Source organism: Cajanus cajan, chromosome 6, assembly GCF_000230855.2.
Source record: "Cajanus cajan strain Asha chromosome 6, NIPB_CcT2T_4, whole genome shotgun sequence".
In the NCBI taxonomy this organism is placed as follows: Eukaryota; Viridiplantae; Streptophyta; class Magnoliopsida; order Fabales; family Fabaceae; genus Cajanus; species Cajanus cajan.
Genome location: NC_138522.1, coordinates 21483544 through 21510489, shown reverse-complemented (window position 1 = coordinate 21510489; position 26946 = coordinate 21483544). Strand labels below are relative to the sequence as shown.

Sequence of the window (26946 nt, the reverse complement as noted above, 5' to 3'; positions counted from 1 at the left end):
ACTTTTCCAAAGGTTATATGATAAACCACTTCAGATGTTAGGTGGATTCTGAAGTACTCCTCTAAGTATTCTATTTGCTACCGGTATGGGGGCAAGGCCGAGTCATACCGATGGATGAAGTGGCCATGATCACCAGGGTTACGTGACGACGTAATCCAACTGTATATTTTCCATGAGAGGTTAGGTGTGGGACATGGGTTGCTGACATGTTTCACCGTATCAACACTTGGTTTGGATGGTGTTGAGGCCAACATTTGGTTTGGATGTGTTGGTTACATCATGGATTATACAGTGGTGTGACTTTGTTTTGGATATGGAATCTGTATACATATGGTATGGATTGTATACATTGGTTATGGATTATTTTATTATCATAAAATATGTATATATTGGCATGGACGTGTATACATTATATTTTGGGTTGGTCTATATTTAGAATGGAAAATGACTTGTTGGTCTGGATAAATACTGTGGATAAATATTTGTTTAATGATATTTTATTATGATATACTATGGTTGGTTTTATATGTGCTAACCCTTGTGTTTCCATGTGGTTTGGACTGTGATGATCTCACTATGTGGGGGAGCAGATCAGGTGTGAGGCCTTGGGATAGCAAGGAGTCTTTTGGGGTAGCTGCTTTGAGAAGTGGCTAGACGTAGAGCTTGACCAGCACCTAGGGTGTCTAACTTATATTTCATGATGTTACTATTGGATTACTGTATAATTTTACCAAGAATGACTCTGATATAATTATGTTTGATATTATGAAATAATTTTTTTTTTACTCTATCGTAGCTGGCTTTTGCTCTATTTTCTTTATTTTATATTATTTTATTTTGGCTGGTTATTAATGTGACGACCTAGGGTGGGTCGTTACAATTTTGGTATCAGAGCTGGTCGAGTCTCTTTAGGGTTTGTGGGAAATGGTCTTATTATGTTTCTGTTGAGTGGAAATAGATTTTTTTTTTTGAAAGGAATTTCTTATGTGTTTTAGTGTAAACTCATGGGTTCCTTGATCTTTTATCTTTATTAGGATGGTTGGTAGGGGAAACCATTCTCATCCTTCTTCAGGGGTAGATGAGCGGCAGATTGCTCAGGCTATGGAGCTAATTGCTGCTGCTATTGGACAACAGAATACTTTGTTGGCTCAGATGGAGACCAACCGGGCGGCAGCTGAAGCAGCTAGGACTGAAGTATCTGATGAATATAGGGGCTTGTCAGAGTTCAGAAAAGGGAATCCTCTTCAATTTACAGGTGTTAATGGACCTGAAATTGCTGATCAATGGATTGAAGAGATGGAGAAAATCTTTATGGTGATGCATTGTCCTGAGGAAAGGAAGCTAGTTTATGCTGTTTATATGTTGGTGGGTGAGGCTAGTTTCTGGTGGAAAGGTGCTCAAGCTATGATGGAAGCCAGAGGGGAGGTGATAAATTGGGAAAATTTCAAAAAGGTATTCCTAGAGAAATATTTTCCAGATAGCGCCAGATATGCTAAGGAAGCTGAATTTTTGAGATTGCAACAAGGAAATATGTCAGTACAAGAGTATGTGGTCAAGTTTGAACACTTGGCTAGGTATTATTCTCAAGCTATCACTGAAGCCTGGAGATGCAGGAAGTTTAGTGAGGGTCTAAGATTTGAGCTGAAAAAGACTATTGTCCCTATGGGGATTGTGGAATTCCCAGTTCTAGTTGAAAAGGCAAAAACAGTTGAGAGATTTGAAGGAGGAAATAGAGTGGCAAAGGGTCTAGAGGGATCATCTGGATTTGGGAGGGGGAAACATCCTCAAAAGAGACCATCTCAGTTTCAAATTGGAAATGCTAATAAGAAACCGATGGGGACTACTACCACAAGAGATGTTCAGAGTATTAGATGTTATATCTGTGGAGGCCCACATATGATGAAGGACTGTTCTACAAAGAACTATACGTGTTTTAAATGTGGCAAGGTGGGTCACATGGCTAAAGATTGCATTGTCAAAAATATTCCAGCTAGAGAGAACCAGAAAGTGGATCGGCCTACTGCAGCAGGTCGTGTCTTTGCTTTAACAGGTGCTGAAGCTGAAACGACATGTGAGTTGGTAAAAGGAAAGGGCAAAGCTGATGGTAATGATATTTCTATTTTATTTGATTCTGGTGCTTCACATTCTTTTATTTCTTATGAATGCGTGGCAAGGTTAAATTTAGTTGTGAGTTCTTTGTGTGTGGATCTAGTTGTTTCTACCCCAGCTTCAGGGTCTGTTTTGACTTCTGAGGTTTGTTTGAGATGTCCAGTGGAGGTGGAAGGGCGTTGTTATAAAGTGAATTTATTTTGTTTACCTCTATCCGATTTGGATGTGATTTTAGGGATGGATTGGCTTTCTGCCAATAGGATTTTGATAGATTGTTCAGAGAAGAAATTAATCTTTCCTACTAATGAACAGGAGAGATTTATTTCTAATAGACAGGTAGATGGATTGTTGAAGGATGGAGCTCTTGGGTTTATGATCTTATCTTTTATTAGTGTAGAGAATGAAAAGTTGTTGAATAGTATTGATGTTGTTAGAGAATTTCCAGAGGTTTTTCCGGATGATGTTCCGGGATTACCACCAAAGCGAGAGTTAGAGTTTAGTATTGATCTTATACCAGGGGCGGGACCAGTGTCCATTTCTCCTTATAGAATGGCACCAGCGGAGTTATCTGAATTGAAGAAGCAGGTTGAAGAACTTTTGGAGAAGCAGATGATCAGACCTAGTGTATCTCCGTGGGGAGCACCAGTGTTATTGGTAAAAAAAGAAGGATGGTGGTGTGAGGTTATGTGTGGATTACAGGCAGTTAAATAAATTGACAATCAAGAATAAATATCCATTGCCAAGAATAGATGATTTGATGGATCAGTTAAGGGGAGCTACTATTTTCTCCAAGATTGATTTGAGATCTGGATATCACCAAATTCGGGTAAAGGAAGAGGACATACCAAAGACTGCTTTCAGGACTCGGTATGGCCATTATGAGTATGTTGTCATGCCTTTTGGAGTGACGAATGCTCCAGCTATTTTCATGGATTATATGAACAGGATTTTCAGACCCTTTCTGGATAAGTTTGTGGTGGTGTTCATTGATGATATTCTGGTTTATTCTAAATCTATGGAAGAACATAGAGAACATCTGAGGATAGTTTTGCAGGTATTGAAGGAGAAACAATTATTTGCAAAGTTGTCAAAATGTGAGTTTTGGTTATCTGAAGTTAAGTTCTTGGGTCATGTGATTTCTGCACAAGGAATTGCAGTTGATCCTACTAAGGTGGAAGCGATTTTGAGGTGGGAGCGTCCAAAATCAGTTACTGAAATTAGAGGTTTTGTGGGATTGGCTGGCTATTATAGAAGATTCATAGAAGGATTTTCTAAAATAGTTATGCCTTTGACACAGCTGACCAGGAAGGATCATCCTTTTATATGGACGGAGGAGTGTGAAAGGAGTTTTCAAGAGTTAAAGGAAAAGTTGACTTCGTCTCCAGTGTTGATTCTGCCAGATCCTAATAAATCTTTTGAGGTTTATTGTGATGCATCTCATCAAGGTTTAGGATGTGTTCTTATGCAAGATAGACAGGTTGTGGCTTATGCATCTAGGCAGTTAAAGACTCATGAACGAAATTATCCTACGCATGATCTAGAGTTGGCTGCGGTGGTTTTTGCTTTGAAGATTTGGAGACATTATCTCTATGGAGCAAAGTTTGATGTGTTTAGTGATCATAAGAGTTTGAAATATTTGTTTGATCAGAAAGAGTTAAATATGAGGCAAAGGAGGTGGATTGAGTTTTTGAAAGATTATGACTTTCAGTTAATGTACCATCCAGGTAAAGCAAATGTGGTGGCAGATGCTTTGAGTAGAAAATCTCTTCATATGTCTTACCTGATGGTTAAAGAGATGGAGTTAGTAGAGAAATTCAGGGATATGAATCTTAATGTTGTGATTGCCTCAGATTTTATTAGTTGTGGTATGACTACCATTACTAGTGATTTCTTGGAGATGGTGAAACAAAAACAAGTTCAGGATATGAGATTGAATAAGGTTAGAGAGTTGTTGGGTTCTGAGAAAGCTGAAGGATTTGAACAAGATATGGATGGAATCTTGAGGTACAAGGGTAGAATTTGTATTCCACAAGATAAAGAGTTGAAGAAGTTGATACTTGAGGAAGGTCATAAAAGTAAATTGAGTGTACATCCGGGTATGACAAAAATGTATCAAGATTTGAAGAAAATGTTCTGGTGGAATGGTATGAAGAGGGAGATAGCTGAGTATGTTGCATCTTGCATTGTGTGTCAAAAAGCTAAAGTAGAACATCAAAAACCAGGAGGTTTGTTACAAATGATGGAAGTGCCAGAATGGAAATGGGATAGTATAACCATGGATTTTGTTGTTGGATTACCAAGATCTGCTAAGAATTGTGATTCTATTTGGGTGATCGTGGATAGATTAACTAAGTGTGCTCATTTCCTTCCAATGAATATAAAGTGGTCCTTGGAAAAGTTAACTCAATTGTATATTAAGGAGATTGTTAGATTACATGGTGTACCCTCCAGTATCATCTCTGATAGGGATCCTCGTTTTACATCCCGATTTTGGCAAAGTTTGCATCAAGCGTTAGGGACTAAGTTGAGGCTCAGTTCTGCTTATCACCCACAAACTGATGGGCAGTCTGAGAGGACTATCCAATCTTTGGAGGACTTGTTGAGAGCTTGTATTTTGGATCATCTAAGGAATTGGGAAGAGATGTTGCCTTTGGTCGAGTTCACTTATAATAACAGTTTTCATGCAAGTATAGGAATGGCACCATTTGAGGCTCTGTATGGGAGGAAATGTCGAACACCTTTGTGTTGGTTTAAAGAGGGAGAATCAGTGATGGTGGGGCCAGAGATCATCTTACAGACTACTGAAAAGGTGAAACAAATTCAGGAAAGAATGAGAGCTGCTCAGAGTCGGCAAAAGTCTTATGCAGACAAAAGGAGGAAACTTTTGGAGTTTTCAGAAGGAGAACATGTGTTTTTGAAAGTAACTCCTACCACAGGTGTGGGAAGAGCTATCAAAGCTAAGAAGTTGAATCCTAAGTTTATTGGGCCGTATCAAATTCTCAAGAGGATTGGACCAGTGGCATATCAGATTGCATTACCTCCATTCCTTTCTAATCTGCATGATGTGTTCCATGTTTCACAACTGAGGAAATATATTCACGATCCAAATCATGTATTGGAATCAGAGGCAGTACAAGTTAAGGAGAATTTAACTTTTGAGAAACAGCCAGTTTCAGTGGCAGATAAGAAAGTTAAACAGTTGCGAGGTAAATCTATCAATTTGGTGAAAGTTATTTGGGATGAGATTACTAATGAAGCTACTTGGGAGTTGGAGGAAAGGATGAAGGATCAATACCCATATCTCTTTTAGAGTAAGTGAATTTTCGAGGACGAAAATTTTTGTTGTTGGAGAGAATTGTAATACCCATTTTTTTTATTATTATTAATTATCAATGGCATTTTCGTAAATTTTATAAAGGTATAGGGGTATTCTTGTAATTTTATTATTGATGGCATTTTCGCAATTTTAAAAAAATTTAAGGGGTGTTTTGGTAACTTGGAACGGGCCGTTCCAAAAGCAAAACGGGTCGTTCCAAGCTTAAAAATTATACTAAATTTTTTTAGTGAGAACGGGCCCAGAACGGGCCGTTCCAACTAGGAGAACGGGCCGTTCTGACTTTGGAACGGGCCATTCTGGAGGGAGAACGGGTCGTTCCGGAAGGAGAACGGGCCGTTCTGGATGAGTCTCGGAACGGGCCGTTCTGATTTTAGAACGGGCCGTTCTGCTTTTTGGGAACGGCCGTTCCGATTTTGGAACGGGCCGTTCCAGTTTAAAAATTTGCGTACATTTGAAAGATTCGGAACGGGCCGTTCCGAATTCAATACGGGCCGTTCCGGGTGACTCTGGTTGCCTATAAATAGGGGCCAGGGGGGGTGAAAAAAAATATACTGAGAAAAGAGAATCCTAGAGAGAGAAAGAGGAGAGAGAGAGAAAGAAAAAGAGGGGAGGAGAAAAGAAAAGAGGAGAGAGAAAGAGGAATCCAGTAGAGGAGGTTCTGCTAGGGGAGAGAAAAGAGGAGAGAAGAGGAGATTCTGCCCGAGTTTCGGCCCTTGCTTAAGGAGAGAGGTGGAGGTTCTGCCCGAGTTTCAGTTCAGGTTTATCCAAGTAAGGGTAGTGCTTATAAAATTAATCTAGTATATATGAGCATGATAGGAATAGTATAATTTTAATATGCTATTTTATGTGGAGATTTTCATTTCATATAGTATAATTTGGATCAATTGATGGTTGTTTTGGATATTTATATTATTATTATATTGACAAATTGGCATGGTTATGGTTATGTTTAATTATTGAATATGCTATGTATGTGGTTTGGAAAAGTAAATAGGACTTAAAGGAGTAAGGTTATGGTATGGATTAGATCTCTTGGTGAGATCAGGATATAATCTTTGGAAAAATATGAAATTTGGGAATCCCATGGTGAGGATTCCAATGTGGAACTTTTCCAAAGGTTATATGATAAACCACTTCAGATGTTAGGTGGATTCTGAAGTACTCCTCTAAGTATTCTATTTGCTACCGGTATGGGGGCAAGGCCGAGTCATACCGATGGATGAAGTGGCCATGATCACCAGGGTTACGTGACGTAATCCAACTGTATATTTTCCATGAGAGGTTAGGTGTGGGACATGGGTTGCTGACATGTTTCACCGTATCAACACTTGGTTTGGATGGTGTTGAGGCCAACATTTGGTTTGGATGTGTTGGTTACATCATGGATTATACAGTGGTGTGACTTTGTTTTGGATATGGAATCTGTATACATATGGTATGGATTGTATACATTGGTTATGGATTATTTTATTATCATAAAATATGTATATATTGGCATGGACGTGTATACATTATATTTTGGGTTGGTCTATATTTAGAATGGAAAATGACTTGTTGGTCTGGATAAATACTGTGGATAAATATTTGTTTAATGATATTTTATTATGATATACTATGGTTGGTTTTATATGTGCTAACCCTTGTGTTTCCATGTGGTTTGGACTGTGATGATCTCACTATGTGGGGGAGCAGATCAGGTGTGAGGCCTTGGGATAGCAAGGAGTCTTTTGGGGTAGCTGCTTTGAGAAGTGGCTAGACGTAGAGCTTGACCAGCACCTAGGGTGTCTAACTTATATTTCATGATGTTACTATTGGATTACTGTATAATTTTACCAAGAATGACTCTGATATAATTATGTTTGATATTATGAAATAATTTTTTTTTCACTCTATCGTAGCTGGCTTTTGCTCTATTTTCTTTATTTTATATTATTTTATTTTGGCTGGTTATTAATGTGACGACCTAGGGTGGGTCGTTACATCCTTATTCGGGTATCTCTTTTGGATTTTCTAATTTTTGCTGCCTCTGTGTAGGCTGTTATCCACTGGGGATTTTGTCATTCATTTCTTGACTGGCCTCTTCTGTTAGGCAAATAACCTTGATGTTTGGTGTTTGGCTGGATGCCGCATTCCGCTTGGGGAATATATTTTTTTTTGATATTTTTTTCTTTTCTTCTCCTTTTTGCAGGGATGCCTCTTGAGTAGGCGATTGGGGATTTGGGGATCTTATTGTATCCCAGAGTATTATTTAGGAAGCCTCTACAGGCTTAGCCTCGCTCAGCACTTTGAGTCGGAGAGCTATCTTCCACTGAGGAAGTGTTAAGTCCTTTGACTTGTATATACTGTTTGGATGATCGCACTTCCATTGGGGATTGCGTCGATTTTGCTTTGATAGCTCTCGCTGGGGATTTTTCCGTGAGCTTGAGCTGAGGTTCCCTCTGGGGAGTATTATTTCTGCGAGCCTCTCCAGGCTCAGTTATTCTGTTTACTGAGGAGTATTGTTTCGGCCAGCCTCTCCAGGCTCAATTATTCTGAGAGAGTATTATTTCGGCGAGCCTCTCCAGGCTCAGTTATTTTGAGAGTATTCTTTCGGCAAGCCTCTCCAGGCTCAGTTATTCTGAGAGTATTCTTTCGGCAAGCCTCTCCAGGCTCAGTTATTCTGTATGACGCTGTTGATTTTCTGAATCTTTGCATTTTGTTTGCTGCTGTCATACACAAGCAATTTTTCTATTTTTTCTATTTTATGCAATTGCCTCATGATAAGGTCTTTAAATGTGCAATTAATATGTGTGATGCATGCAATACAATTTTTTATTTTTGTTCATTTATTTAGAAAAGTGAGTGGCTCTCCCTATCCTCTTCTTCTTGGAGGACTTTCTGTCATTGACGCGAGGGAGTATTTTTATGAGCCTTTATGCAGGAGATTTATGGATTTTATAGGAACCCCTCCAATTTTCTTTATTTGACCGATTATTAAGAGAGTTTCGTACAATTTTTGAAACATCAATTTAGAGGCATAATCACATGGTCAAGAGAGAAAAGAAATGAATAGATATTTTATTGATATTCGCAAGTGTTTTTACAGAAAGATATACAGAAGGAAATTTCTGAAGAATGGCTGGCCAGGGTAGGCTATATACATTGGGCTTAACAATTATATCTGTAATTGTTGCTCTTTACGTTCCCCTAATTGCTTCGGCCTGAGCCAGGAGTGTAGATGCTGCAAGATGCTTGCTTCTAGAAGATAATCACTTGAATCGCCTTTCGGTTTTCGATTCAAGCGATCGTTGCTTGCTTTGCTTTTACATTTCATTCTTTTGCCCCTAACTTTTGCCTAGGACGTATCCTAGCGGGGATGATTTTGCCGTTGTTTTGCCTAGTACCCTTGTACTGGTGGGCTTTTTATTTTGCCCTAACTTTTGCCTAGGACGCCCTTTTTGGGTTTTCATCCTAGCGGGCCTATGCAAGCAACGTCTTCAAGCATAGTACTTCTTTACCACGTCAGTGTTGACTAAGTATCGAAGTTCTTCTCCATCCATGTTTGTGAGGATCAATGCTCCTCCTGAGAAAGCTCGTTTTACCATGTACGGTCCTTCGTGATTTAGGGCCCACTTTCCGATTTTGTCCTTTTGAGTTGGTAGTAATTTCTTCATTGCCAACTCTCCCTCATGGTAGACTCGAGGGTGGACTTTCTTGTCAAAAGCCTTCTTGATCTTCCTCTGATAGGCTTGACCATGGCATATGGCGTTCAGCCGTTTCTCTGGGATAAGGTTCAACCGGTCGTGTCAGCTTTGAACCCTTTCTGCCTCGGAAAGTTTTGCTTCCATGATTACCCTTATATAAGGTTTTTCGACTTCGACGTGTAGAATTGCCTCCTGAAGTCCTATAATCATGAAGAGCAAAGGGTAACATCTCGTGTCAGTCTTTAAATGAGACAACCATCTTTTGCACTATTTTCTTGATGTTCTTTTTGGTTGCCTCGACTGCCCCATTCATCTTTGGCCGATATGGGGAAGAGTTGTGGTGTTGGATCTTGAATTCTTGGCTCAGTTCTTCCACCATTTTATTATTCAGATTAGATCCATTTTCAGTGATGATTTATTTCTCCATGCTTCCACTAGATTATTCTAAAATCTTTTGGGACAAGAGAGAAAAGAAGGGAAAGATATTTTTGTTTTGAAGTTTGTGTTTTAGAGGGGATTTATTTTTCAAAAAATGGTTTTTGTAAGAATGGTTAGCCGAGGTAGGCTTATGTGTTTAGGCTTGTTTGATTAAACACTTATGAAGTTAAGAAAATCTTTGTTTATTGACGTTGTGATTTTGACAACTTGGATAGCTTCTCTTGAACCTTTTTTTTTGAATTCGGTTCGTGGTACCATCATGGATTTCTTTTTTTTTTTTTTTTTTTATTGTCCTTATTTTTGCCTAAAACACCCTTTTGTGGCGTTTTAGCGGACTTTTGTTTTTGTTCATTTTTGCAACCCTAACTTTTGCCTAGGTTACCCTTTCATGGGATTCCTAGCGGGTCTTTTGCTCTTATTTTTGCAGGATTTCTTCTCTTTTTTTTATCCATGATGGAACTTGTCGAGGCCAAGGGAAGGTGCTCCAAGTTGTCACACACACTTCCACATAAAAATGATGCGGGTTTATTATTATTAAGATGATTTTAACCTCATTCATGTTTATTCAAACAGGGTTAAAAAATGTGGTTTAGAATTTTATTATAAGCAAGAAAAGAAGCAATGAGAAAGAATGATTTTATTATAATCATAGTGGAAACATTAGTCTTTATTTCATCACTGATATGGGTCCCAATGTTGACCTCTTCTATCTCTCGGCCTTGCCCCAAATTCACGGTCTCTAATTTCTCTTGACACGGTTGGAGTAGACGAGTTTCTTGATCTAGCAGTCTTTGCAGATCCGGAGAGATGGTCTCCTCATCACTGTCCAACTCAACCCGTTTATCCTCAACTTTCGGATCCCGGTCAGAGCGAACAATTACAGACATAATTATTTTATTGGTTCTGTTTAGGTTTAGAATTATTAATGTTAATGAGGAAAGAGAGAAAAGAACAAAAGAGAGAGTAATGTATGAAAAATGCCTCTTTATTGATATATGTATGTAAAACTGTACAAAACCCTTATTTACATGAAAAGGTCCTCATGATCTCGGGTACTGATCATGAGTCCCTAAAAGAAAAAGTGGAGGGGCCCTATCATGGCTTGTTATTCTCTCTAATCCTGCTTTGGCCGAGGATTCTTGCTCACGTCGGGCGCTATCGAATCAAAAGTGATCCACCCGGCATCAATAAGGTCTTGGACCTTATATTTGAGAGCTCTGCAGTTCTCCGTTGAATGCCCCGATGCCCCCGAATGGTATAGACATTTGTCTTGTGGTTTGTACCAACTGGGATGAGGTGGATCAATCTTCTTTAGTGGAACGTAAGCTAGAAGACGTGCTTCCACTAGCTTCGGCAGGATGTCGCTATATGTGGTCGGAAGTTTATCAAACTTCTTCACAGGTTTGAATTGCGATCTTCCTGACTTCGAAGTGGAAGAAGACGAAGAGATGGTTATGGTACTGACTTCTCTCTCCTTCTTCTTCCCAAAGGTCTTCTTAGCTTTAAATGATTGGGAAGGTTTAGCTAGCTTCCCGCTTTTCAGCTCTTGTTCCACTCTTCCTCCAACATGATGGGACTCATGGTCACTGTGCTCAGCCCCTTGTATGTTGTGGTGACGCATGAGTTCCATCATTTGCGCCATTTGCTCTTTGAGCTGTGAGAGCTCTGCTGTAAGCTCCTTATTTCGTTCCTCCAACGCGTCCATTTTCTTGTTGAGCTGGGAGAGCTCGGTTGTGAGCTTCTTATTTTGCTCCCCCAGCGCTTCCATTTTCTTGATTTTCTGCGCGCGCGTGAGGACAGAGAGATGACCAGCCACTTTCTAAAATGAATGTTTATTCTAATTAGCTTATTTATGATATGAATACACTCTTGATGTGAGCTTGATAACCCTCCATTTTTAAGGCGCTGCCTTTTTAAAACAGAGTGTTACCACCCTCCTTGACTTATGATCTCTCCTCAACGGAGAATCTCGATAATTATGGGTCTCTTTTACTCATGTCAAGAGGTATTGGTGAACCTAAAATGCATGGTCTATGAGGATGCATGATGTCTTATTGGTAATGATGTACATGCTCCTCACTTTTATTATATTTTCACACATGGTCTTTCCTCTCATGTCATGACATTTTCATGCATGGGGATTATTCTTTAGACCTTATCACGAGGTTATTTATTAATGCACAAACAATTGCACATAAGCATTTACACAAACAATTCACTCATCCACGAACAGTCACGAGCGAATCACGAGGTAGGGGTATCCTGCAGAAAGGTGCATATTCAAGGTAGGTTCTAACTGTTCTCACCAGTCCAAGGCCCCCAAGGTGCCCCCATTATAGGGACCCAATTCCTCTCATCGTAGGTCGATGGAAAGCTCCAACGCACCGTCGGACTCAAGTTCATGGTTATCACCTTGAGTGATGTTTTCCGACAACGGTCTACGGGCACCTATAGACCCATTCGACAACCGGCCGTACTAACATCCACTCCCTATGGTTAATCACTCATGCCCCCGGGTATAGAGGGAACTGTTGTGTGCAAAGGTTTGTGTGCAGTTTTTATTTCAAACAATTGCGTAAATTTAAAAATACAACAGTTATTAAAGCCAAATAGTAAATCATGTTATCATACAAGCAAGGGGTAATAAAGTAATTTTTAACTATTATTTGTTAAAAATAATCTGTCACTAAATGGGACTGACTCTCGAGGACTCCCCAGCAGAGTCGCCATCTGTCGCCATCGGCCCGAAACGGGCTTTCGGCATTCGCGAAGGATGGTTGGACTCGTTTATTTGTTTAAAGTATGGATTGCTAGGATGACTTATTCTCAAACTGAGACCTCGTCAAACGAGCAATTTTATTAAATGATTCACCAATCCATATTAATCCCAAGCGGGACCCTCCATGGATTAGTGGTTTTCGCAAAAGGAGGGTTCTTTGGAGTCGCCACCAATGTTTTACTCAAAACATTGGAAAAAGGGATAAGGCAATCGATTCAAAAATCGACTTCGGCCATTACAACCAGAGTCGGGTAAGGGAGTCGGTTACGCGTGGGGAAGGTGTTAGCACCCCACAGCGCCCCTTTCGGGTTCCCTATGACAGATTATTTCTAAAATAATAGCGTAAAATTACTAAATTACCCCTATTTATTCTAAGCAATTATAAATTAACTATCTACATGATGACAGTTTAAATATGCACACAGAAAGCAGTAAAAGGAAGGATTTAAGAAGAAACCTTTGAAGCGTGCTTTTATATATTTCGTAAAACTGGGAAGCTTTTTGGCGTTCCCTCGCTCTACAAGCCCGCTCGCTCCCTCCTATAAAATTTTAACTATGGAAATCCGGAGGATTTCCCTTCGACTAGGTTCGATCCTCAAGCAAAATGGCTCGGGGCTCAAGAACTTCGTCGGATCAACTCTCCGAGTGATTTCTAGGGCAGAACACTGCTCAAAAACCCCAGAATACTCAAGGAGAGGGTTGAAACTATGTTCAAAAGTGTATCATGACGTCAAAATGACGCCATATTTATAGGGAACAGGCGCAATACGGGCTATGGAATCAATACGGCCGTATTGAAATTTTTGAACTTCAATACGGTCGTATTGAGTTCAATACGGCCGTATTGAAATTCAGAAATTTCAATGCGCCCGTATTGAGTTCACTGCGGCTGTATTGAAGCTTCAATACGGCCGTATTGATTTCAGTACGGCCGTATTGAAGTTTCAGAAACTTCAATACGCCGTATTGAGTTCACTGCGGCCGTGTTGAAGCTTCAATACGGCCGTATTAAGTTTAGTACGGCCGTATTGGACTTCATTCCCTCCACTTCCTTATTTTAAGCTACTCTAAGACCTCTAAACCTACAGATAGCCATCCTATGGTCTTCTAGGAGTCCTTCTGGCTGACTTTCCTTCGATCTTTGAGGGTCTTCGAGTTTTATTTCCGACCCGGACAATTTTAGGGGTCTACAGTCCCTATCAAGAAAAGTGCGTTGTATGGGTCGATTCTAATCTCACTGGTCTTTAAGGCTCCCAAGGTGCCCCCATTATAGGGACCCAGTATCTCTATCGCCGTCACCTGGCAAACTCTAAGGTCTGTCGCAGTATTTCGGGCTAGAATAACTGGTTATCACCTTGAGTGTGATTTTCGACAAGGCTTGCAGGCTCCAAGGCCAAACTTGGGCCGGTCGTACGTCAACCACTCCCTATGTTTAATACCCTCATGCCCCCGGGTGTAGGGGGAACTGTGGTGTGCAAAGGTTTGTGTATAATTTTATTTCAAACAAGTGCGCAATTTAAATAAGCAAACAAACAGATATTAAAGCCAAACAAATAAAACAAATAAAGTAAAGGGGAAAAATATTTAAATTATTATTCTTATTTTATTAACTTCATCATTTATTTGGGCCTGACCCTCTTAAAACGTCCCCAGTGGAGTCGCCATCTGTCGCAACCCGAAAATTTCCGATCTTACGACTAATGGTTTAGACATCCTTTTAAAAGTCTCATCAATTAAGGAATGCCCGGACACCAGACTAATCCTTAATTAATGGTTTTGAAAATAGGTTCATGGAGTCGCCACCAATATTTTACTCAAAACATTGGAAAAAGAAAAGGTTTTTAAAAGTCCAATAATGGCCTTGATAACCAGAATTGAGTTCGGGGGTCGGTTACGTGTAAGGAAGGTATTAAGCACCCCTACAACGCCCTTAATCGGTACCCTATGACGAAGTTAACATTATAAATAATAATAATATAAATATTAAATCCCTTTTTATTGATGACTATTTACATGCTTGAAATTTAAATTAAACAATTGACTCTAAAATATCGACATGATTATTTTTATTATAACAATGTAAAATAAAAGAAGAGAAAGATAAAACAAGAGATTGATGAGTAATACCTCGTAACAAGCTTTATTGGATCTTCAACTATGGAGGTTTTAGGTGCTTTGTGGCAACCTTTCACACTACAATAAGCCTCACAAAACTCAAGAAGTACAATAGGAGAGAGAGAGAGAGAAAAAAAAGGGAGAAATTTCGAGCTCTATGGAGCTTTGGACGAAATTTTGGAGGTCCCCGAAAACTGTGCCCGAGATTTCAATTTATAGGCATCAGACGTGGGCCGGAACGGCCCGTTCTGGATTCGGAACATCCCGTTCCGGATCTGAACGTTATGTTCTATTTTTGAACCCTGGAACGACCCGTTCCGGGGAATCAGAACGGCCCATTCTGAGTTCAGAACGGCCTGTTCTTGGGTACAGATTTTAGGCATTTTTTTGGTTTGGAACGGCCCGTTCTGGTCTAGAACGGCCCGTTCCAACCAACAATTTTTAGGCCTTCGAGAAGCCTCGGAACGTCCCGTTCTGATTCGAGAATGGCCCGTTCCGGACGTGGGAACGGCCCGTTCCGATTTTGGAACGGCCCGTTCCGGGCCACTAAAAAAGTTGATTTGGGCCTTTGGGCCCTTTGATGTCCTATCTTGTTATTTGTATGCCCCCCGAACGAAATTGGGTGTCTACATTGTAGAACCCACTACAAGAAACCTTACCACTTGAGAAACCCTTCTCAAGATTTTCCACAAAGAATAAAAGGAACGAATTCACCTGGAATTCTTGAACAAATCTTTATCTTCCCCTTTCAAGATTATGATGATGATGATCTTCTACCAAAGCTTTTCACAAACGTTTTCACTCTTGGATTTCACAAAGAAAACTCTCCAAGATGTCACAAAGACTCACAAAAATGTTTTTCACAAATTGATTATCAGTTCTAACTCTTGTCTGAAGTTTCTCAAAGTTCAAACTATTTATAAAAGTTTCAGACACAGATAATCGATTATTTTAAAGAATAATCGATTATTTTGTTCTTCAGGTTTTCTGGAAACCAACCAAGAACAATATAATAGATTATTTAGCTGGATAATCGATTATTCCAGAGAGTTGTTCCTGGGATAATCAATTATTTTGGCAAATAATCGATTATTATAGCAAGGCATTCCACTTAGCCTATTTGCTGAAATAATCGATTATATTTAACAATAATCGATTATTTTGAGTTAGTTCTTAAAACTTCATTTTAAGACTCAAAATAACTTTCCAATGTTTTTAACTCATCATCATATACTCTCTACTTGGTTTAGATAAGATTTGATTATGCACAAAGCATACTAAGCACACAAAATATACAAACATATTCAAAACAATTTATTTCCTAAGCTCTATTACATAGCTCCATTTTATAGCATTTTCCTGACTCTTCTTTTCCTTTGTTTTTGTGCTCCAAGTTGTTGTTGTATACTCGTTGTGATCATCAAAACTCCTTGAAGATTCAAGCTCTCCTAAGCTCAACACTAGTGAGTGAAGCTAGCGGGCCAGGAATGGTCGAGAATACTTGGACCAGGAGTGGTTCTGACCTGGGTGGTCCATAATACTCACTACTAACCAGAAGTGGCTGATAAGATTATACTAGCGCTGGTGAGTGAAGCTGGCGGGCCAGGAGTATACTTGGGGAACCAGAAGTGGTTTAAGAATACTAGAGCTAGTGAGTGAAGCTAGCCAACCAGGAGTAGTTAAAAATACTCGTGACCAGGAGTGGTCGTGACCGGGATGGTCTAGAATACTTAAGGCCTGGATAGGTAGAGAATACTTGGACTAGGAGTAGTTTTGACCTGGGTGGTCCATAATACTCAATGCTAGCCTGAAGAGGCTGATAAGAAGATACTAGCGTTGATGAGTGAAGTCAACGGGTCAGAAGTGGTCGACAATACTTTTGTATTGAATTATTTATCTAGTGGAACCTTTCAGTTGAAAGAGACTAGACGTAGCTCAGTTGAGTGAACTAGTATAAAAATGATTGCATTGTTTTATTTATATTTCATATGCAAACTCTTCTTAATTGACAAATCATGTTAAAAACTTCGTCTACTGTCTATTCTTCATTAAAACCATTTTTTAGACAAAGACGCAAATTTTGTTTAACAAATATATTACACTAAAAAGTTTTATCTACTGCTTATCCTTAAATGAAACTATCTTGAAAAATAAAATGCAAGAACTTTAATTATTATTATATAAACCATTTTCCTCGGCAGACGATAAATCTTTCAGACGCAATGACCTTGTGTTAAGAAAACTCTGCATAACTGTCTGGTATCTAAAAGTGCATTAGACGAAGAACATTATTCTTGCGAAAATAGCTTAAAATTCATTCTTACACACTCACATATCCAACCCCCCTTCTATGTGTTTCATGTCTAACTTCACTATGTACTCAGCTTCAATTGTACTTAAAGCAACACAAGCTTGGTTTTTACTATGCCATGAAACTAATGCACTTCCTAAAAGATAACAAGTACCACTAGTACTCTTTCTATCTAATCTACATCTTGCATAACCTGAATCAGAATATCCTACTAGACTTAAAAATACACCCTTAGGAAACCATAATCCACTATCAATAATTCCTCTTAGATATTTTAAAATTCTTCTAACAACAATCATATGTGAATCCTTTGAATTGGATTGAAATCTAGCACACAAGCATACAACAAACATTATATCAAGTTTACTAGTTGTAAGATATAATAGAGATTCAATTATACCTCTATATTTTGATGTATCAACAATCGCACCTCTCTCATCCAAGTCAAGATTACATGAAGTTGAAACTGGTGTGGTAGCTTCTTTACAAATTTTGGTACCAAATTTCTTCAACATCTCATTGCAATACTTGGATTGACTTACAAATATACCATTGTTTAGTTGATTTATTTGTAGTCCCAAAAAGAATGTTAATGCTCCCATCATAAACATCTTAAACTCACCCTGCATTATCTTAGCAAATTCTTGATATAAAGAGGGATTAATAGCTCAAAATACTATGTCATCCACATAAATTTGAACAAGCATAATATCATTTCCAAACTTTTTCACAAACAAAGTGTTATCTACTTTACCTCTTACATAATCATTATGAAGCAAGAATTTACTCAATCTTTCATACCAAGACCTAAGGACTTGTTTATGTCCATAAAGTGCTTTTTTTAAGTTTAAAAAGATGATTTGGGAATTTAAAATCAACAAACCAAGTGGTGTAAACATCAGGTTTTGCTCGGGCTTTTCCTACAAGGGATATGAGACTTCTAAAACAAGGATAGCAACCATTGAGGGCCAAGACAGAGCACGAGAAGTCCAAGAGGAGTTTTTGCACGAAAAAGGGTCAAAACCCTAAATCAGACTCGGAATGACCATTCCCACCATTGGAACAGTCGTTCCCTATGACATGTTTAGTGTAGTTTTGTAACCCTTCATGGTCGTTCCACTTGGCCACATTAAATGTATTTTTGAGGCACGAAACGACTGTTCCAATGTTGAGAACGATCGTTCCCCTTCCCTAGACACCTATAAAAGCGTGACAGGGGCTCAATCTTCCACACACTGGATTCTTTCCCCTCCTTGAGAATTCTAAGTGATAGTGAGGTTCTTGTAGAGTGAAGAGGCTACCAAAAAATTCCCCTATGTTGATTTGCAAGAACGATTATAAAAGCTTGCTTTGGAGGTTCCCAAATTCTATTCTTTTATTTACCGCTTTATTTATCATTCTTTTTGTATGAAATAGAATAGGCATCATTTACATAATAAAGTAGAATGCATGTTGTAAACTGGGAATAATGTAGGCAATTAAATCATTTTATGCTTAATAAGTAAAAGGCGTAGAATTTAAATACGCTAATACTATGCTAAATTTGTCATAAAGTACCGAATTTGAGTGATGTGGCATGCCTAACACCTTCCTCGCACATAACCGACCCGCGATCCCGACTTTGACTATAAAGGTCAAAATTGACTTTTTCAAAAATCGTTTCTTTTTATGATTTTTTTGTAAAATATCGATGGCGACTCCTCTGAACTCTTTTCAAAACCATCAAATGGAGGATTAGTCTAATTTTTTAGCAATCCAAAACTGATGAGATTTTCAAATTGGAGGTCCAAACCGTCTGTTAGCAAGGTTAAAATTTTTTGGGTTCCGACAGGTGGTTGGTGAACATATACTTCTTCTTTCATTAAATACAACCTGAACAGATTCTTCAACAACTAGAGTTCTTTTTTTAAAAACTCTATAAGCCTTACTATGTAATGCATATCGTAAGAAGATTTCTTCATCAACTTTTGAATCAAATTTACCAAGTTGTTCCTTACCATTATTTAACACAAAACACTTACATCCAAACACCTTGAAGTAAGATATGTTAGGTTTTCTTCCTTTAAAGAGTTCATATGGAGTCTTTTTCAAAATTGGCCTTATTAACACTTTATTTAAAACATGACATACAATATTTATAGCATCAACCCAAAAATACTTTGGCAAATTGTTTTCATTCAACATTGTTCTGGCCAACTCTTCTAATGATTTATTTTTCCTTTCAACTACTTCATTTTGTTGGGGGATTCTAGGAGCTAAAAAATTGCGATATATGCCATTCTTTCAAAAACTTTTGAAATAAGTCATTTTGAAATTCTCCACCATGATCACTTCTTATAGATGCAACTTTAGTGTTTGTCTCATTTTGAACTACTTTAATAAATTTCTTAAAAGCTTTATATGCATCACTCTTTAAGGCTACAAACACAACCCAAGTGAATCTAGAGTAATCATCAACCATTATTAAACCATAATAGTTGTCACCTATACTCATGGTTCTACAAGGTCCAAATAACTCCATGTGAATTAATTGCAAAGGCCTTGAGGTTGAAACAATGTTTTTACTCTTAAAACTAGTATTTTCTTGGTTTCCTTTTTAACAAGTATCACATAGTTTGTCCTTATAGAACTTGAGTTTAAAAAGTCTTATTACTAACTCTTTTCTCAAAAGTTTGTTTAAGTGATTCAAGTGTATGTGTCCAGCCTTTCTATAGCAAACATTTAATGTGTGTGTAGATGCAAAGTTCAAATCAAGTATATAGATGTTATTTATTTTTCTATCTATCAATTTTATTTGATTGGTTGACTTATCACTTATTAAACAACAATCACTGTCAAATTCAATTTTAAAACCTTTATCACATAGTTGACTTATACTCAACAAATTATGTTTAAGTCCTTCAATAAGAAATACATTTTCAATTAGGGTAGTGGAGGTGTTACTAACATTACCATAACTAAGTATCTTTCCTTTGTTGTTGTCCTCATAAGTCACATAGTGTTCATGCTTCATCATGAGGCTTGAGAACTTAGAAGGACTCCAGTCATATGCTTTGAGCAGCCACTATCTAAATACCACATCAAACTTTTGGCTCTCAAGCATTCCGACAGCAATATTCAAAAATCAGATTTAGGTACCCATATGTTTGGTCCTTGCATGTTAGTACTCAACCCTTGACTTTTAGCTATCCACATGTATTTATCACTTGGAACACCATATTTCCTTGTATAGAAATTTTTAATTGTATGTCCTTTCTTGCAACAATAAAATCATGTAAGAGATGGTTTAATGTATTTCTTAGCAAAGTTGGTGGTTTTCTTTTTAAAATCATTGTTACTTGTATTAAATCCTATTCTAGCTCTATCATAGATATACCTTTATTTTTCTAATAACATATTTAAGTTTGATTTACCATTTGTGAATCTTGCTAATGTGGTTTTCAAATAAGAGTTTTCTTTTCTTAAAATAGAACAAGTTTCACAAATATTTTTTATGAGAGGGGGTGGTGTTGTACAAGGGCATTCATTGAATTTATAAATTGTTTGAAGAGCTTCATGCTCAAATTTTAAATCTTCTCACTCTTGCTCAACTTTTATCAATGTGTTATCATACCAACTAAGTTTCCTTTTCAGTTTGCTATTTAAGGCTCCTACTTTTAATGTTTCTTTATGTACTTGAATAAAAGCTTATTGTAATTGATCATAATCCGAAATAGATTTAGAATCAGAATTACTTACAATGCTTTGTTGATCTTGAGGTTAGCGAAAATACACACAGAAGGGGGGTTGAATGTGTGTGTTCGGATTCGAAGGAAAATTTTAGAGTTATTTTGCAAGAATACTCTTGGTTGGAAAACTTAAGCAGACTTTTCTGTCTAATGATTTTTTTTCAGCAAAACTGATTTTCAACGTAAGACATTAAGTAAACTAGTTTTTTGTCTAGAAAACGTTATCGTCTAGTAAAGTAGTTTTAACAAGGTCAAGTATGTTTTCGTCCAAAGCTTTGTTGAAAAATGAAATAGAACAAGAGCAAAGTAAGTAATATTGAAAAGTGAGGAGAATGCACAGACAATTATACTGGTTCACTCAATCTGAGCTACGTCCAGTTTCCTTCTGCAAAAGGGTTCCACTAATCACAAAGGATTACAAGTATTCTCAGTCACTTGTGGCTCGTCAACTAGACGCTAGTATTCTTAATCACTTCTGGTTCTCCAAGTACTCTTGACCATTCTTGACCACTCTTGGCCTGTTGGCTTCACACACCAACGCTAGTATTCTTAACCACTTCTGGTTCACAAGTATTCTTTCTACCAACCTCTTTAGGCTTTACAGCAGTTGTAAGTTTTGAGTGTGTGTATAACTCTCACAGAGAGGATAGGGTAATTTTTACACTCACTAAGATGCGTAACCTTAGTTTTTCAGAGATAAGTGTCTGACTATTTGGTTACTCTCGTAGAGAGGATGAACTATTGACAACACTCACTAAGATAAGCTATCTTAGTTTTTACACAGATATTCAAAAAATAGTTGATTCTTCTTGAGATATGTATTACACGCTTTTTTTTTGCTTCTTTGTTCTATATCTTCTTCTTGGTCATGATACTTATATACTTTTGATAAATCTGCCCGTTGTTTGAATTTTTATTTATCCATTGGAGCGTAGTTTTTTGACGTTGTAGATGGAGGCTTCGATCATGTTCATGCAGATCTTCTCATTTAATGCATTTGATCTTGCATTAAATGTTTTCTTGTATTCGTGCAGTTGATTTCTTTGATTTTTGAATTTAATCATGATCTAGGTATATTTTTACTTTCCTCATCAGTTTAGCTGCTGCAGTGCTATCTTTTTCTGAAAAGTAGATGTCCTTTCTCTGAAGCACTCAACTTTGACTTATGAATGCATGTTTGCCCATTTTTTTTATTCACGTTGATGTCCTCTTGTGTTTCTTGTATAATTTCTTTCAATGTGATTAGTGGACTTCAGACGTGCTTCAATATTCTTGACATCGTCTGGTTACAAGATACTACGTCTGATCTTGACTACCCTTTTCGTCTGAGTATGGAAGTGATAACTTTGTCTTCTAGTTTATATTGGTTCTTTCTGATGGTCACTTTATGTCGATGTCTTGGCCAATTTTGCGTCTGATGCCTCAGGCTTCTGCTGATAGACTTTGTATCTTGATTTTAGCCTGAATCAACCTTAGTCTTAATGCTGGCCTTTCTATCGTCTAATGTTTTGTCAAGCCAGATTATGCTTGAACATATTCCACTGTTTGGACTTTTCGTTATCCGATCGAAATACTAATGCACATGTTAGTAATAACAATATGTATTATATTTTTCATATTCAAAACATTGGTGGGATTGCGGATGCGCTTCGTCTGATTTAACAATCTCCCCCTTTTTGATGATGACAAATATAATCTAACAAGTTCATACATGTTTATACACATCAGGCATTTTGTATCAGACACAGAGCAAATATCATGAGGTATCATGAGATTCCTCCCCGTAAGTTAATGCTCTCCCCCTTACTTGATGATTGGTTTAGTTTGATAGATTTCGTATTCTTTCTCTCCCCCTTTGTAATCAGCAAAAAGAAATAGAGGATGAAAATGACATTCTAGTGATCATCTATCAATTCCATTCCTAGCCTATCTCTCAGCCAAACATATCTATCTTCTTGAAGGGGTTTGGTGAAGATATCAGCAAGTTGTTCTTCAGTTTTAACATAAATCAGTTCAAATGTTCCTTTTTGCACATGATCTCTAATGAAGTGATTTTTAATCTTTATATGCTTAGTCCTAGAATGCAAAACAAGATTTTTAGAAATGTTAATAGCAGCAATGTTGATCCATAGTAGCTGCGTGAGACATTGTCCTGTGGCAACATACTCAACTTCACAATTGGATAGGGCAATCGTGCTTTGCCTCTTGCTAGTCCATGAAACTAAGCAGCGACCAAGAAATTGGCATCCTCCGCTAGTGCTCTTTTTCTCCCATTTGTCTCCTGCATAATCTGCATCACAATATCCTAGAAGAGAAAATTTCTTGCTTCTATAGAAGCTCATGCCTAGGTTAGGTGTTCCTTTTAGATATCTTAAAATTCTTTTAACTGCTTGCAAGTGTACCTCCTTAGGTCGTACTTGGAACCTATCACAAACGTAGACGCTAAACATGATGTCGGGTCTCGACGTTGTTAGGTACAAGAGAGAACTAACCATTCCTCGGTACATTGTGCTATCAACATCTGGTGATTCTTCAGCTAGACCAAGAGTTGTTGAAGAATGCATTTGTGTCTTCATTGGTTTTGCATCGTCCATCTTAAACTTTTGTAGTAGTTCTTTTGTGTATTTTGTTTGATGAATTTTAACACCTTCGTCTGAATGGACGATTTGAAGTCCTAAGAAGAACTTCAGTTCTCCCATCATGCTCATCTCAAATTCATCCTGCATAAGCTTGAAAAATTCTTGGCAAAGATTTTCATTAGTGGCACCAAAAATTATGTCACTACAATAAATGAGCTAAACAGTGGAGGTTATTTTTACGTTTAGTGGAGGTTTTTACCCTCTGCAAAAATAAATCGCAGAGGTTACTAAAAACCTCTGCAGTTACATTCGCCGCAAGCAATTAGCGATGTTTTTTAGAAACCTTTGATATTGTGAGTGTTTAGCGGCGATTTTGTTAAAGGAGGTTTTAAACCTACACTAATAGTGGAGGTTTTTTAAAGGATTGTGATAGCAAACCTAGGAGAAGTGATGGATGATCTTCTCCACGGATTTGCTTAGGCCGGATCTTCTTCAAAGGAGACTTGATTCTTCACTTATGAACACCTTGCCAGCTACGAACTCAAGATGAACTCAACCTAAACTAGGAAGGAAGCATCCAAGCTCAAGCATCAATGGAGAGCACACTTCAAAGAGGAGGATTCTAAGGTGGAATCCTAAGGTTTTGAAAATGAACTCTAGGGGACTTTTGAGAGAGGAAACTCGGCCAAAGGCTCACAAATTTCTATATGATCAAAAGTGAGTACAAAATATGAGAGGAGGGAAACATATAGCATCCGAATTGGAGGAGCACACTTGGCGCCACATGATTGGTCACATGTTGGCGCCAAGATTTGAATTCAAATTCAAATTTGAATTCAAACCTTGTGTCACATGCTCATGACCGGTCATGTAGTGCTAAATGATAGATTAGGTTGAATTTAGAGTGAATTTAGGGTTGCATTTCGGTGTCACACTTGTGCAACCAAGGTGGTGCCAAAAGTGTGACCTAAATGCAACTTAAATTCATCCTAAATTTGACCTAATTTGTCCTAATTCAAATGAACTATTAAACCTCCTTAAACCCTAAACTAATGACCAAAATACAATGGTCTAATGAATACAATCAATAGGAAATATTACAAGGAAAATAATGAGCCCAATATTGGGTACCAAAAGCCCAAAGGCCCATGAAGCCCAAAACTAGGCCCAACTAGCCTAAACCCTAATCTATGGTCAAAATACAAGACCAACATGAAAATAGATTCCTAAACTAAGAAAGTACAATTAAACATGGTGTATATTCAATTAAGCCCAAGTAAGAAGCACCCTAGGCCCACCAAGCCCATCGGGCCCACTAAGCTCTGAAGCAGTCAAATCTTCAAGTAACCTCCTGGCCATAGCTCTAGTGGTTGGGCCTTTAGCCCATGCTCTTCCATCAGATTGCTGAGGTTTTTTAAATGAGGTTTTAAAACTATGCTAATTGCAGAGGTTTTTTTACTAGAGGCTTTGAAGTGGAATAATAGTAAAGATTATTTAGTGGAGGTTTTAAAGTAAATTAACTATTACAATCATTAATCAATATATTTTTGTGGAGTTTCTAATCCTCCCTATTTTCTTGTGTATAATAATTTTTATACTCATTTTAATTGCATAATCTACATGTATTACAATTTCTCATTTTCACTTTTGATATTTATAAGAAACTTAATATAAAAAAAAAAACATAAAATGGATGAAGAAATTCCATTGCTAATGACCAAAATACCAACATATAGTTCAAAGATTTACAATTCAAACTTCTATTATAAATCCGAGTACAACATAAAATCCATAACATTGTCAAATTAGCCCTATACTAAACTTTAAATCCAAAATACATTATAAGCAATTCTAACGGTTGCTAGCACCTGATGATCCTCTTGCATCCAAAAGTGTATTAGGAACACTTGAAGCATCGTTTGGTTGAAATAATAAAAGAAAAAAAACTTAGTTAAGAAAAATATATATCACATATATTATATCATAATTAAAATTCCAAACACCCATGACCAGATCAATTAAGGACCAAAACAAACCAGCTAGTTAATGCAACCAATAACATAACCCACCCACAGTCAAAACTAGAACTACAAATCAACAGCTCCATCAAGCCAAAACCATAATAGCAACACCAAACCAAAGATGTGTAGAAGCCAACTAGTTCCTAAACCAACAGCCAGGGACTAAGAGTAGTCCACTCAGACCCTGGATAACCAAAACTATAACTAAACTAACAAAACATCCAACCAAACCAAAACTTGTAGTAGAAATCATGTTGCAAACCATGCAGCCAAAGATTATGAAACAACAAAACAACTACCCAAACCAAAAACTGTGGTAGAAATCATGTTACAAACCATGCAACTAAAGACCATGAACCAACAAAACAACCATTTTAACTAGAAACCATTTTAAAAAGAGAATCAAAGGGTTTAATCATATAACACATTCAATAGGTCGGTGGGTACTGATTATTAAATGTGAAAAAAATTCAGGTCTTTTACTCTAGTGAATATAAATAAAATGTTTGGCAAGTCTAAACAAAACAAAGTATGTTTAGAAATCTAAAATTTTTCACCTAAAAATTTATGATTAAATTTTTTTTGTTGGTTGTCAAATTAATTTAATAATTATGAAATTAAATAATAATTATGAAGTATATATGTAAAAAATTATTAGTAAAATCAACCTCTAATATCTCTTATTATGAATTTTTAATCATCTTTCTAACCAAATATTTTCTAAATTTTCTTGATTAATGTTAAATTAAATTAATCAATCATATTATAAGCATATGTGAACATTTATATTCATTTTATTACTTGCGATAATTGATACTTTTAACTACCAAGTATTTCATAAGTTAATGGGTTGAACTATCAAATTGTTAGTTACGACAAGCTTACTATATTTTATCAAATATCCATAGGATTATACCAGAACATAGGGGTTAAGATCATTATGATTGGAATTGATAAATAAAAAAATTTGAAGCGAATCGAGTAATTGATAATCCACACCGATTTTGTTTGTTTGTACCATTGGATAAGTGCAGGGTGATTGTACTTATTGTTCAAATCAAGTCTCAATGGAAAAATTAAATTAATATGATATTTATATAATTCGCTACCAAAAAACTAAAAAAGTATAGATTAAGTTCTAAATATATTTTTTTTTATAAAAATCAGTGAATTTTGATTTAATATTTGTAAGCAGAATATTTTTTTAAAAAAAATAAATTTAAAATCATTACTTTTAATTCTTGTAAAATTAATAAATTTTAATTTTAATCTTTAAAAAAAAAATATATATATATATATATATATATATATATATATATATATATATATTATTTTCTTTCAAAATCTCAAATCACTATCTTTAATACTTAATATTCATTTTAACTTAAATAAATAACTGAATTTTGAAATCTTCTTGCAAGTTTGACTTGTTAAAGTTGCAAACACTGCCATTGCCAAATATTATTTAAATATAGTCAGTTAACTTTTTGTTATACAAATATATAATTAATAAATATCACATCACATTATTAAATAAAAATATTTGGCAAGTCTAAACAAAACAGAGTATGTGAAAATAGTGGACAAAAAAATGTCAATCATAATATGGAAAAAAAATTGACTTGTAGTTTGATTTTGTTGAGAAAGAAACCTTTCTTCAAACGTTGACCTTGAATTGGCAGGAGCACTTAGTTTAGATGAAAGCCAACTATAATGATTTTTTTTCAATAAACAATTAATTTGGATCAAAAATGGATCAGAATCATCAAATTGAATTACACAAGATCTATGGCCACATAAAAATCCGACAGAGCACTTGCAATTATACTACACAACCATGTATACA

At 36.8% G+C, this 26946-nt stretch overlaps 1 pseudogene; it reads right to left on the bottom strand.

The window, feature by feature from the left end:
• Positions 1–22395: 22395 nt before the first annotated feature.
• Positions 22396–23094, bottom strand: LOC145958608 (secreted RxLR effector protein 161 pseudogene; annotated as a pseudogene).
• Positions 23095–26946: the final 3852 nt, after the last annotated feature.